The sequence below is a fragment of the Artemia sp. Qi Xiang Cuo genome, chromosome 10, assembly GCF_049724085.1.
Source record: "Artemia sp. Qi Xiang Cuo chromosome 10, ASM4972408v1, whole genome shotgun sequence".
NCBI lineage: Eukaryota > Metazoa > Arthropoda > Branchiopoda > Anostraca > Artemiidae > Artemia > Artemia sp. Qi Xiang Cuo.
Window position 1 is genome coordinate 33,416,320 of NC_142803.1, and position 13,890 is coordinate 33,430,209.

A 13,890-nucleotide genomic window follows, 5' to 3' on the forward strand; every position below is an offset into this window, starting at 1 on the left:
GTGGATTTCTTCCTTGAAATATGTTTTGTTGTGCTTTATCTTGACACAGTTACATTTTCTTGATTTTTGTTAGGCCAGGTTAGGCTAGGTTAAGTTAGGTTAGGTTAGGTTAGCCTACGTACGCGCGCGTACGTAGGCTAACCTAACCTAACCTGATCTAGCCTAACCTAACCTAACAAAAATCAAGAAAATGTAACTGTGTCAAGGTAAAGCACAACAAAACATATTTCAAGGAAAGAAATCCACAATGAACTTTGAAAAATCAAGAAAATGTAACTTTGACAAAGTAAACCACGGCAAAACACTACTGAAATATTCCAACTCTTGCATTTCAACGAAAGAAATCCAAAATAATCTTTGAAAAATCAAGAGAATGTAAGTGTGGTAAGGTAAACCACGAGAAAACACTACTGAAATATTCCAACTCTTGCATTTCAATTAAAGAAATCCAAAATGAACTTTGAAAAATCAAGAGAATGTAACTGTGACAAGATAAACCACAACAAAACACTACTGAAATATTACCACTCTTGCATTTCAACGAAAGAAATTCAGAATGAACTTCTAAAAATCATGAGAATGTAACTGTGACAAGGTAAACCATGACAAAACACTACTGAAATAATTCAACTCTTGCATTTCAATGAAAGAAATTCAAAATGAACTTTGAAAAATCAAGAGAATGTAACTGTGACAAAGTAAACCACGACAAAACACTACTGAAATATTCCAACCCTATCATTTCAATGAAAGAAATTCGAAATGAAATTTGAAAAATCAAGAGAATGTATCTGTGACAAGGTAAACCATGACAAAACACTACTGAAATATTCCAACTCTTACATTTCAACGAAAGAAATTCAAAATGAACTTTGAAAAATTATGAGAATGTAACTGTGACAATGTAAAACACGACAAAACACTACTGAAATATTCCAACTCTCACATTTCAACGAAAGAAATTCAAAATGAACTTTGAAAAATTAAGGGAATGTAACTGTGACAAGGTAAACCACGACAAAACACTACTGAAATATTCAAACTCTTGCATTTCAATGAAAGAAAAATTCAAAATGAACTTTGAAAAATAAAAAGAATATAACTGTGACACGGTAAACCATGACGAAACACTACTGAAATATTTCAACTCTTACATTTCAACGAGAGAAATCCAAAACTAACTTTGAAAAATCAAGAGAATGTAACTGTGACAAGGTAAAGCATAACAAAACACTACTGAAATAAACCAACTCTTGCATTTTAATGAAAGAAATTCAAATGAACTTTGAAAAATCAAGAGAATGTAACTGTGACAAGGTAAACCACGACAAAACACTACTGAAATATTCCAACTCTTGCATTTCAATGAAAGAAATTCGAAATCAACTTTGAAAAATCAATAGAATGTATCTTTGACAAGGTAAACCATGACAAAACACTACTTAAATGTTCCAACTCCTGCATTTCAATGTAAGAAATCCAAATGAACTTTTTAAAATTAATAGAATGTAAATTTGACAAGGGAAACCACGACAAAACACTACTTAAATATTCCAACTATTGCATTTCAAAGAAAGAAATTAAAAATGAACTTTGAAAAATCAAGAGAATGTAACTGTGACAAGGTAAACCACGACAAACCACTACTGAAATATTCCAACCCTTACATTTCAACGAAAGAAATTCAAAATGAACTTTGAACAATCAAGAGAATGTAACTGTGACAAGGTAAACCATAACGAAACCCTACGGAAATAATCCAACTCTTGCATTTCAATGAAAGAAATTCAAAATAAACTTTGAATAATCAAGAGAATGTAACTGTGACAAGGTAAACCACGACAAAACGCTACTGAAATATTCCAACTCTTGCTTTTCAACGAAAGAAATCCAAAATGAACTTTGAAAAATCAAGAAAATGTAACTGTGACAAGGTAAACCACAACCAAACACTACTGAAATATTCCAACTCTTGCATTTCAATGAAAGAAATTCATAATGAACTTTGAAAAATCAAGAGAATGTAACTTTGACAAGGTAAATCACGACAAAACACTACTGAAATAATCCAACTCTTGCATTTCAATGAAAGAAATGCAAAATGAACTTTGAAAAATCAAGAGAATGTAACCGTGACAAGGTAAACCCTGACAAAACACTACTGAAATATTCCGACCATTGCATTTCAAAGAAAGAAATCCAAAATGAACTTTGAAAAATCAAGAGAATGTAACTGTGACAAGGTAAACGACGACAAAGAACTACTGAAATAATCCGTTTGTTGCATTTCAACGAAAGAAATCAAAAATGAACTGAAGAATTAAGAGAATGTAAGTGTGATAAGGTTAAGTATGACAAGAAACTACTGAAATATTCAGAGTCTTGCATTTCAATGAAAGAAATTCAAATGAACCTTGAAAAATCAAGAAAATGTAAGTGTGACAAGGTAAACCACAGCAAAACACTACTGAAATATTCCAACTCTTGCATTTCAATGAAAGAAATCCAAAATGAACTTTGAAAAATAAAGAGAATGTAATTTTGACAAAGTAAACTACGATAAAACACTACTGAAATATTCCAACTCTTGCATTTCAATGATAGAAATCCAAAATAAACTTTGAAAAATCATGAGAATGTAAGTGTGACAAGGTAAACCACGACAAAGCACTACTAAAATATTCCAACTCTTGCATTTCAATGAAAGAAATCCAAAATGAACTTTGAAAAATCAAAGGGAATGTAACTGTGACATGGTAAACCACGACAAAACACTACTGAAATAATCCAACTCTTGCATTTCAATGAAATAAATTCATAATAAACTTCTAAACATCAAGGGAATGTAACAGCGGCAAGGAGAAGCATGACCTCCTGCAACCGAAATAATCCAACGCTATCTTCTAATCGAAGGAAAATGACAAGGAACCTCGAAAAACTAAGACATTTTATCTGCGACAAAGCAAACAACGACAAAACACTGACAATGTGTTCCAAAAAATGACCTTCAAGGGAAGAAATCCAAAAGGAACTTTGAAAAATCCTGATAATGTAACTGTGATAAGGTAAATCACCACAAAACACAACTGAGATATTCAAACTCTTTCTTTTCAACTTAAGAAATTCAAAATTAAATTTTAAAAATCATGTGAATGTAACTGCGAACATTTAAACTACGACAATAAACTACTGAAATAATCAAACTCTTGCATATCAACGAAAGAAATTCAGAATTAAATTTGAAAAACTAAAAAAATGTAACAGTGACAATGTAAACCATAACCAAAAACTACTGAAATACTCTAACTCTTGCATTTGAGCGATAGAAATTCATAATGAATTTTGATAAATTAAGAGAATGTAACTTTGACAAGGTAAACCATGACAAAACACTACTGAAATATTCCAACATGCATTTCAACGAAGGAAATCAAAAAGGAACTTTCAAAAATCAAGGGAATGTAACTATGACATGGTAAACCACGACAAAACACTACTGAAATAATCCCACTCTTGCATTTCAATGAAAGAAATTCAAAATGAACTTTACAAAATCAAGAGAATGTAACTGTGACAAGGTAAACCACGACAAAACACTACTGAAATATTCCAACTGTCCTAGTCGATTACGTCATTCAATGCCCATATATAGACTCCCGTCATGACCTCCTGATAGGGTTTTATCGATTATTTAATCAATTTCTCCGAAATCCAACTGTCCTAGTCGATTACGTCATTCTATGCCCATATATGGACCCCCGTCATGACCTTCTCATAGGGTTCTACTGATTATGTAATCAATTTCTCAGAAATCCATTTGTCCTAGTCGATTACGTCATTCTATGTCCATATATGGACCCCCGTCATGACCTCCTGATAGGGTTCTACCGATTATGTAAGCAATTTCTCAGAAAATCCATTTGTCCTAGGTGATTACGTCATTCTTATGTCATGTGTCATGTGTCATTCGCCATGTGTCATGTGTCGTGTCATGTGTCATGTGTAATGTGTCATGTGTTGTCACTTGTCATGTGTCATGTGTCATGTGTTACTCATAACCATCCAAGAAACATCCACCAAAGTGAGAACATCCAGGAAAAATCCATCAAAGTGAGAACATCCAAGAAACATCCATCAAAGTGAGAACATCCAAGAAATATCCATCAAAGTGAGAACATCCAATAAACATCCATCAAAGTGAGAACATCCAAGAAACATCCATCAAAGTGAGAACATCCAAGAAAACATCCATCAAAGTGAGAACATCCAAGAAACATCCATCAAAGTGAGAACATCCAAGAAAACACCCATCAAAGTGTGAACATCCAAGAAACATCCATCAAAGTGAGAAAATTCCTGTTTTTTCAAGTGAGAAAAATTCTGTTTTTTTATTCTCAGTGAGAAAACCATCTCCCTAGGGACTCTATGCCCATATATGGACTCCCGTTCGGACTGGCACCCCCCTTTCTACTCCGGCTCAATGGTAATCGAAACTCTATAAAACGGCATTTTGATAAAAATAGATACATCAAAAGAATCAGATTTTAATAATGATTTCAAATATATAAGTTTCATCAAGTTTAATCCTACCCATTAAAAGTTAGGCGCCTAAGAAAATTTGGCTGATTTTCGAAAAAAGGGGGAAAGACCCCCTAAAAGTTATAGAACCTTAATGAAAATCACACCATCATATTCCGCGTACCAGAGAACCCTACGGTAGAGGTTTCAAGCTCCCATCTACAAAAATGTGGAATTTTGTATTTTTGCCAGAAGAAGGATCACGGGTGCGTGTTTATTTGTTTGTTTTTTTCCCCAGGGGTGATCGTATCGACCCAGTTGTCCTAGAATATCGTGGGAGGGCTCATTGGAATGGAAATTGAAAGTTTTAGTGCCCTTTTTAAGTGACCAAAAAAATGGAGGGCAACTAGGCCCCCTCCCACGCTCATTTTTTTCCCAGTCACCTGATCAAAATTTCGAGATAGCCATTTTGTTCAGCATGTTCGAAAATATTATAAGTATGACTTTTAGGATGACTTAATCCCCCAAAATTCCCGGGGGGAGGGCTGAAAGTTATGAACTTTACCCAATGTTAACATATAGTATAGGTTATTTGGAAGTATACAGACGTTTTCAGGGGAGATTTTTCCTGGTAGTGGGGGGTGGGTCGGCAGTTATGTGGGAGGATCTTTCCACGAAGGAAGTTTTCATGGAGGAAGGGACATTACTATGAAGGGGACGCCGGACTTCCCAACATTATTTAAAAAAAAAGATCAGAAATTTAATATAAAAAAACAAGTATTTCAACAGCAACAGCAGCAACATCGAAACTTTAAACGAACAGAAAATATTACATATATAATTGGGTTCACCCCGTAGTCAATGCCTCGCTCTTTAAGCCAAAGATTTTTTAGTACTTTCATAAGATCTATTTATTCTAATTAATGGCCTTTGTGATTAAGCGGTCATTTTTAAAGAATTGGAACAAAATTCGAACTTTCGCTTAAAGAGCAAGGCATTGACTAGGGGGCGAACCCCCTAAAAACGTATTAAAAATATATGAATATAGAAGTTCGTTACGTAAGTTAATTCGTAAGTTACGTATATTTATTACTAATAAAAACGTTCGTAAATAAAATTAGACAAGTTTCGAGAAAGCCATTTAACTAAATAAAAGTAAATTAATATAAATTTTTTTTTTTAATTATTCATGTACGGTGAGCCAAGATCAAAACCTGCATTTATTCAAAAACGTTCAAAAATTAAATAAAAAAAAAACAAGTTTTTTAAACTGAAAGTAAGGAGCGACATTAAAACTTAAAACGAACAGAAATTATTCCGTATATGAAAGGGACTGTCCCCTCCTCAACGCCTCGCTCTTTACGCTAAAGTTTGACTCTGTCTCACAAATTTATTTTTTAAAACAATAAAAAACTTTAGCGTAAAGAGCGAGGCGTTGAGGAGGGGACAGTCCCTTTCATATACGGAATAATTTCTGTTCGTTTTCAGTTTTAATGTCGCTCCTTACTTTCAGTTTAAAAAACTTTTTTTTTTATTATTTAATATTATTAAGAAAAGAGTAGGTGACATTAGATAGATTATGAGATATTTTTAGAGAAACTTTGAAGGTCACCGAGAGGGGAGGAGCTGGGACTAAAAAAAAAAAAAAAAAAAAAAAAAAAAAAAAAAAAACGAAAATTACTGCACAAAAAGCTCTTAAACGTAGCTTGCGTTCGTACATTTCTCCGCATTACCGACTTATTCGGCCCTTTCAACCTTTCTCAACCAGATATAGTATTTCAGATGCAAGCTTTTTAATAGCTCCAACCAAAAAAACTATATCAGAATTTTAGCTCAATAGAATTGTGGCCCTATTCTGGCCAGAATGTTCACCCCCTTACTGACTTGAGTGTTTTCACTATTGAATCACTGCGGAATAAAGCCTCTCAATCCTCGTATGTTCCCTACTAAGTGCAGCTTGGACTTATTGTTTCTATTTTGAGTCAAGACTTAGCTTCTCTTTCATCGAGTAAGGACTTCACTTGTTTTTCATAACGAATGTGCAGCTTTTGACCACCCTTTCATTACTTGGCATGTTCCAAGATTTAGCTCTTTTCAGCAAAGCGTCACTGATCTTCGGGGGCTTGAACTTCTTGGCTGATCAAAAATATTCCACCTTCACTATTGAATAGTATTTTTGAATGGTTTTCTGTTCTTAAATGGTTTTGATCAAAAGCTTATAGAATCCTTTAATTATATTTGTATGTTGTTAATTTTATTAACAACATACATATATTGTTTTTTTTGTTTGTATATTGTTTTTTATTGGCCATGGCCCTGCAGGGTTTTTTGTGTCAAATATACTATATTACTATACTATACTATTGCAAAAAAAAGGCAAGAGAGAGATGTTGTTTCCATTTAATCACTTTTGGCCCTTTAAAAACCGCTAGAACTTTCAATTTCCGATTCAAGAAAACCCTTCCAAGTTTATAAACATGACTTCGCCTTCTATATGAGGTTATCAGAAAAATACATCGGAGGCAGACTGATCTTTACTTTGTAAATGCTACAGCGTTGACTGTAAATAAAACGTGTCTCGGACAGATGGCCCATTTGCATGATCTGGAGCTCTTGCTCCACGTAATACTAGTGTCATGTCCTTCCTGGTATTATGATCTTTCCGAGCATGATCTTCCACTATGATCTTTCCGTGTACAATGACTGTCTTGAAATTTCACGCAGCTGCTAAGGGTGGTTAAGGGGATGTCTGGCACAAAAAAATCCACCCATCCGTTCTAAGAAAAAGCCACCATGACAAAAATACATTGAAGGCAGTGCTGTGGCTTCGATGTGTGGTACGTACTGCTTTGACTCCGATAAACACGCCAGCTCAAAGTTTTATCGCTACTCCCTCAGATCCAGGTTATCTCAAATGTGTAACATAAAAGATTTTCTTCTTCTTTCGCTTGCAAAATTTTTAAATAAAGCTTCTACTAAGATTTTTGAAGCATATTTCTATGTTTGGATAATGGTTTTATCCAAGGAGGATTTACAGCCTTGTCATTTATACGAAGCTAGCAAATGCTAGCATTATAATTGTTTGAGCATATTTGCAGTTTAACTGTGACCTCTCATAAAGCCTATGAGGCTTTATGACATTACTTGGTGGCCGACAGCTCCCCAACACACTAGACATTCCAGCACTGAGCGCAGTAACTTGGTTTTCACGCATATATTTTAATTTCAAAGTTCGCTGCTTATGATACACAATATTTCCAGGTTTACGAGTTGAATACGTCCTGCGTAGCACCAATCACGCACAAAATAAAATTAACCCGCTCGGTGCGAGTATGTAGCCGGAATACTTTTGAAGTAGATTCAGGTCGTTTTCGGAGTTATGGATGGCCCGACATAAAAATCCTAAGGAGCATTATTTTATACAGTCAAGCTAAGAAAGTAGGAAGACATTGAAGGCTACAGCAAGAAAATTCTCTGTCCTTAGTATAATTTATTTAGTAACTGATTACCCTAAAAGCAGGAGTCTTAAGATCCTCAAGAACAAGGCACCTACCCATAGGTTTTTGAATAAAAATCGCTCATTAAATTAATTAAAGAAAACGGCCCCATGTAATTACCAAAGAAAAAGGAAGAACGAAAAAAGAGGGATAAATATTTACCTTAAACAAAAATAAATATACACTTCAGATAGGTGCAACTAATGTATTTCAGATGGCAATCCATTAAAGACTAAAAGCGAAGACACCTGCTTTTGAAACACAAGCCCATTCCTAGCTTCATAAATGATGGTAACAAGTCAAGATGACAATAATTAACTGGATAATTTGCGGATTTCCTCTGAATTATTATGTATTACGACTTCGCATGGGTTTAAGCATTCAAGCGGAAATAAAAGAGATGCTTGAAAGATCAAAGCGACCTGAATTACGGCAATCACGATCATAATATCATAAAATAACATCTAATAATAGAACATACAGCTTTTACAAGGGAATGTCCAGACTGTACGTTAAAATACATAAGATCGAAACATATTATATTAGGATGGTAAACCTTCATAAAAGAAAAAAAAGAAACTATTTCGCGTCTCTATATTTCCATACAGCAAGACATGAGAGAAATTACCAACACTTTATTTTTGGACCTGGGCTTATTCTCAGTGGGAACTTCCTGTGTCTACTAGACTTGTACATTGATCTTTATTGGCCTGATCTCTTGAATATAATTAATTAAAAAAAACTTTTTCCACAAAATAAGTTTTTCAAAGAAAGCGTGAATAAAAGAAAAGAGTTTTTCACCAAGCGTGAAACTACCACAAATCAGCATCGATAAATAAATGAAACTCAAAACAAGCAGAAATTAACATAAGTTGGACTCAAAACCCCTAAGCCTTCCCAAGGCCAGAACATAATTTGCACTTTGCTGAAAAAAATATAAATGTTTTTACTTTTATAACTTTAATAAATCAAATAATATTAACATTTTGATTACTAAATATCAGTATATGTATATTTGGGTTCCAATAAATGAAACCCAAAACTAACAGAAATTATAATAGATAGCCTAGTCAAACTCAAAACGAGCAAAAAGTAAAAGGAGTATGGATGACAACACCCATGTCTTCTTCAGACCAGAAAATAATTTGCACTTTACTTAAAAAAAACGTGTATTGTCAGTTTGATATACATATTGTGATATCTATTCCTTATAGTCTTAATACTTCTTTATTTGTTGAAGTCAAAAAAGTGAAAACATTTAAAATGTATTTTGTTTTCAGTGAAGTGCAAATTACTTTCTGGTCTTGAAGAGGAGTGGGGGTTGTCAGCCCTACTCATGCCCCAGGGCATAACTTAAAACCTTTGCCCCGAGGGTTGTAGGGGAGTGTCCTCCTCAAAAACATATTTTCTATCTGAAAATCAACTACGCTGAACAAAATGACTATCTCAAAATTTTGATTGGATGTGTTTGGGGGACGGAGGGGCGCGGGGGGGGCTAGTTGCCCTCCAATCACTTTCGACTATTAAAACGGGCACTAACCCTTTGAATTTCCAATCGAATGAGCCTTTTTTGAAGTTTCTACGACAACGCCTTTCTATAAAACCCTTATATGCCCTCAGGGCATAAGCTAAAACCATTGCCCCAAGGGTCTTGGGGGAGTGTACACGTTAAAAACATATTTTCTATATGGAAACCAACTACGCAGAACAAGATGCCAATCAAAAAGTTTTTATCGGAGTTGTTTGGGGTATCGATGGGCATGGGGGTGGGGGGCTAGTTTCCCACCAATAACTTACAAAAATAAAAAAGGGTACTAGCCGTTTGAATTTCCAATGGAATGAGCCTTTTTTGAATTTTCTATGACAACGCCTTCTATAAAAACCTTATACGCCCCCAGGGCATAACATAAAACCCATGCCCCGAGGGTTATGGGGGAGTGTCCTCCTCAAAAACTGTATTTTCTATCTGGAAATCAACTACGCTGAACAAAATGACTATCTCAAAATTTTGATTGGATGTGTTTGGGGGAATGATGGGCGCGGGGGTGGGGGGCTAGTTGCCCTCCAAACACTTTCGACTATTAAAAAGGGTACTAACCGTTTGAATTTACATTCGACTGAGCCTCTTTTGAAGTTTTTATGACAAATGCTTCTATAAAAACTTTATCCGCCCCCAGGGCATAACTTAAAACCCTGTCCCTGAGGGCTTTGGTGGAGTTTCACTCTCAAAAACAAATTTTCTATCTGGATATAAACTGCGTTGAAAAAAATGGCTATCTCAAAATGTTAATTGGATGTGTTTCGGGGAATGAGGCGCGTGGGGGGGGGGCTAGTTGCCCTCCAATCACTTTCAACTATTAAAAAGGGCGCTAGCCACTCCAATTCGCAATCGAATGAGCCCTTTTTGAACTTTCTACGACAACTCCTTCGATACGAAGTGCCCAGGTACAGAGAAAAAAAAACACATTGTTCCCACATCGTTCTTTACTTAGGCAGCGCTAGCGCTGCCTATAATGGGAAAAGTCCATTCTAAAAACCTGAGACTTAAAGGTGCGTTATAGAATTTTTCACTCTAATATGTCCACTTTACCTTTGAAGACCTCCTGTCAGGGTTGCCACCAAAAGAAAAAATTCACTAGATTATTGAAAATAAAAATCACTAAATCAGGCAAAAAAATCCCTGATATTTAGCATCTTCAACATGCTTTTGTGCTTTGAAATCGCCGATTTTCATTGCTTTGTCGGCTCTTATCGACATGATTGATTTGTTTCTTTAGCATGTTCAACACAGGGGCATCAATGGGGAGTGGAGCAATTAACCCCTTGATGTTAAAAAAAAAACTTTACTTTGGCATTTTATTTTTTTTTCAAAAAAAAAAGGCAAAACGGGAAAAATTCATGGATTCTGAAAAAAAATCCTTTTTTGTATCTTTATAGAAAAAGTCAAAATATCCTTGCCCCCCCCCCAACGTTTTCGTTAATTGGCACCCTTTGCTTACTCCCCTTACCTGTAAATGTGGGCTAGCGATGGTCTAGCCCATATATTTACTTTTTCTTTTTAGAATTTGTTCATACATTTGAGTCTCAAGCTTTTTTTCTCTGCGAATTTGGAAACTGTTTTCTTTTTACACTAGCTAAGCGAGCATACTTACTGGGGTACCAGCAAGGATTTTGAAAAGCATCGTTTGTGGAGTATTTTCATTGAAAAAATGGCAAATCCCCCCCCCCTCATAATTGATTGTTTAATGCTGTGTATGCGATTGGCTAGAAACTTTAAGAGATGAATCAAAAACATTAAAAAAGTTTTCTTCGGGAGGATGTAGGGGGCCGAGAAATGGGCCAAAAACTTTTGTTCCTGATTAGCTTTAAACTTAAAGCCGCAAGTCTCTGAGCCAACAACAACCTAATGCTCAGGAAGTTTTCTAAGACGTGGCTCTAGGCGAATACCCCCCCCCAAAAAAAAATACCCCCGTGGAAAATAAGGCTTTCGAAATTTGAGAATTTTATTTGAATTTTATTTTTTTAATTTCCGTAGGGGGATGGAATTTTGGTACTCGTGTATTATGCGCCACTCACTCAAGTTTACGCTGTGTAAAATTCGAGAACACACCGGTTTTTTTTTGTCAGTTTCTTCGTTACTTTAGAAATAAATTCGCGCTATAGATTTGCATATTAGGAGGGGGGGTAAGCATAACGGGTCTGTATGCAAAATGTGTTTGGTACAATTATTCTGCATATTAGATAGATAGACAAATAAGTGTATTTTAAAGCCAAATATACGGCCATGAACACACTAAAATAACATAAATGAATATACTGAATGGGGGAGGGGGTGTTTAACCCCACGAAAATGACCTCCGTGTCTTACTAGTTATAGTGGTGGGTTCCTTGTGCTTTTGATTTGGAAGTTAAGCTGGATAGTGCGTATTTTGTTAACTAATACGTATAAACTTCGCAAAACAAACCGAACCAAGAGTACTTTCAGGGTCACCTCCAGGTGGCAGTGAGGCGATAAAAGGGTAATTTTTAGATATGACTTTTATGATAAGAAAATAATAAGCAAAGTAAAGATTAATTTCAGATATAAGCATACTGGACCCAAAGTTCTTATTTCTATATTATTTGAAAATGGTTTTGCACCAGTTAATAATATTGCACTTTTGTTAATATCTAACTCCACTCTGGCTAAGCACGCTGGATCTATTTATCTGTAAACTCAAAGCTATAAAAAGAGCTGACGCATTTGTAGTAGTCTTAATGTAAGTGTTTGAGGATATGATGGGCGTGTAGGGGGGGCGGAGGGTGTTGTTGCCTTCCAGTCACTTTCGACAATTTGAAACGGCGCTAGAACTTTCAATTTCCAGGGCAACTAGGCCCCCTCCCACGTCACTTTTTCCCAAAATCGTCCAACCAAAATTTTGAGATAGCTTATTTCTTCAGCATAGTTGAAAGGCCCGATAACTACGTCTTTGGAGATAAAATGACCCCATACATCACCTAGGGAAAGGTTTTTAAGTTATAAAATCGCCTTTTGTTTGATTTGTTATTGGGAAGTATGCATACATTTTTCGGGTGGGGATGGGAGGACGAATTTTCTGCTGGGAGAATTTTAAATAGTTTCCAGGAGATGAAATTTTATGAAGAAATTTTACGCTGGGTGAATTTGCAAGAATTCATATACGAAATTTCTTTATATGTCTTGCTTTCTCTTTGCCAATTCAATTTTACGCATGGGGATGTTAAGGGTAATTGTTCGGGGTAAATCTTCGCCAGGATTGAATTGTCCAGAGGATATTTCTATGGTGAGGGGGATTTTTCCGTGGAGGTTGAGCCAGGTATCCTGGCGTTATTTAAATCACGATCAGAAATAAAAAAAACAAGTTTTTTCAACTCAAAGTAAGGAGCAACATTAAAACTTAAAACAAACATAAATTATTACGCATCTGAGGGGGGTTGCCCTCTCTTGAACCTCTCACTCTTTGCGCTAACGTTTAAATTGTGTCCCAATTCTTTAAAAACGATTCCCAAACCCAAGGGTCGTTTAATTAGAACAAAAAGAAACTTTTTTTAAAGTTCCAAAAAACTGTAGCTTGAAGATCGAGGTGTTTAGGAGGGGGGAAACCGCCCTCACATATGTAATAATTTCTTTCTGTTTTAATTTTTAATGTTGCTCCTTACTTTCAGTGGAAAAAACTTGTTTTATTTTCTTTATTTAATGAAGATTAGAGGCAAACAATTTTCTAAAGGCAATAGATGTCAATTAAACTAAAAGTATTTAAATGAGAAAAAGTAAGCAGGTACAAAAAATACAGAAAGCAATAGCCTACTTACAAAAACTAAAATACAAACTCCCAGCATTAAGTTCTGTTGAGCAATACCGAAGCGTTGGACGGATATTTTTTAACCATATCTACAGTTTTGAACTTGGTTATCAAGCAACAAAATATTTAATGCCTTTAAACTCAGTGTTTATAAAAAGTAACGCATTATCAAAGTAGTTTGTTCGAAGTAAGACATCAAAATTAAGATTAAGAAAATCAAATACAAATATTTAATTCAATATTTTTAATTTAATTTTGAATGCCAAAAGCCAGTATATTTGACAGATCATATGAAAATAGAGGAATGTAAGGAAAGTAGAAAAAGCATTAAAATAAGAGTTACGGAGATAAGACATGGAGGCCAGGGATAAAATTGACAAGAGATCTGGGAGATGGAGCCAGACGGTACAATAACAAAATATTGTACTGATATGTTAAAAAATTGATTGGGGACACTCAATTTGGGCGCGTTCCAGTTAATAATAGGAACGGGGCCATAATAGTGATAAGGAAAGAGCTAGAGAGAGATGGGCAGTACGTTTTGAGAAGCTGCT

The 13,890-nt window shown here is 35.2% G+C and overlaps 1 protein-coding gene across 1 annotated transcript in view; it reads right to left on the bottom strand.

Moving 5' to 3' along the window:
• Window positions 1–8,227, bottom strand: part of LOC148947683 (uncharacterized) — a 232,109-nt gene extending 223,882 nt beyond the window's left edge. The window contains exon 1 of the mRNA XM_089095360.1: window positions 8,178–8,227. The gene's annotated coding sequence lies outside the window, so the exon portion shown is untranslated. The remainder of the gene's footprint in view (window positions 1–8,177) is intronic.
• Window positions 8,228–13,890: the final 5,663 nt, after the last annotated feature.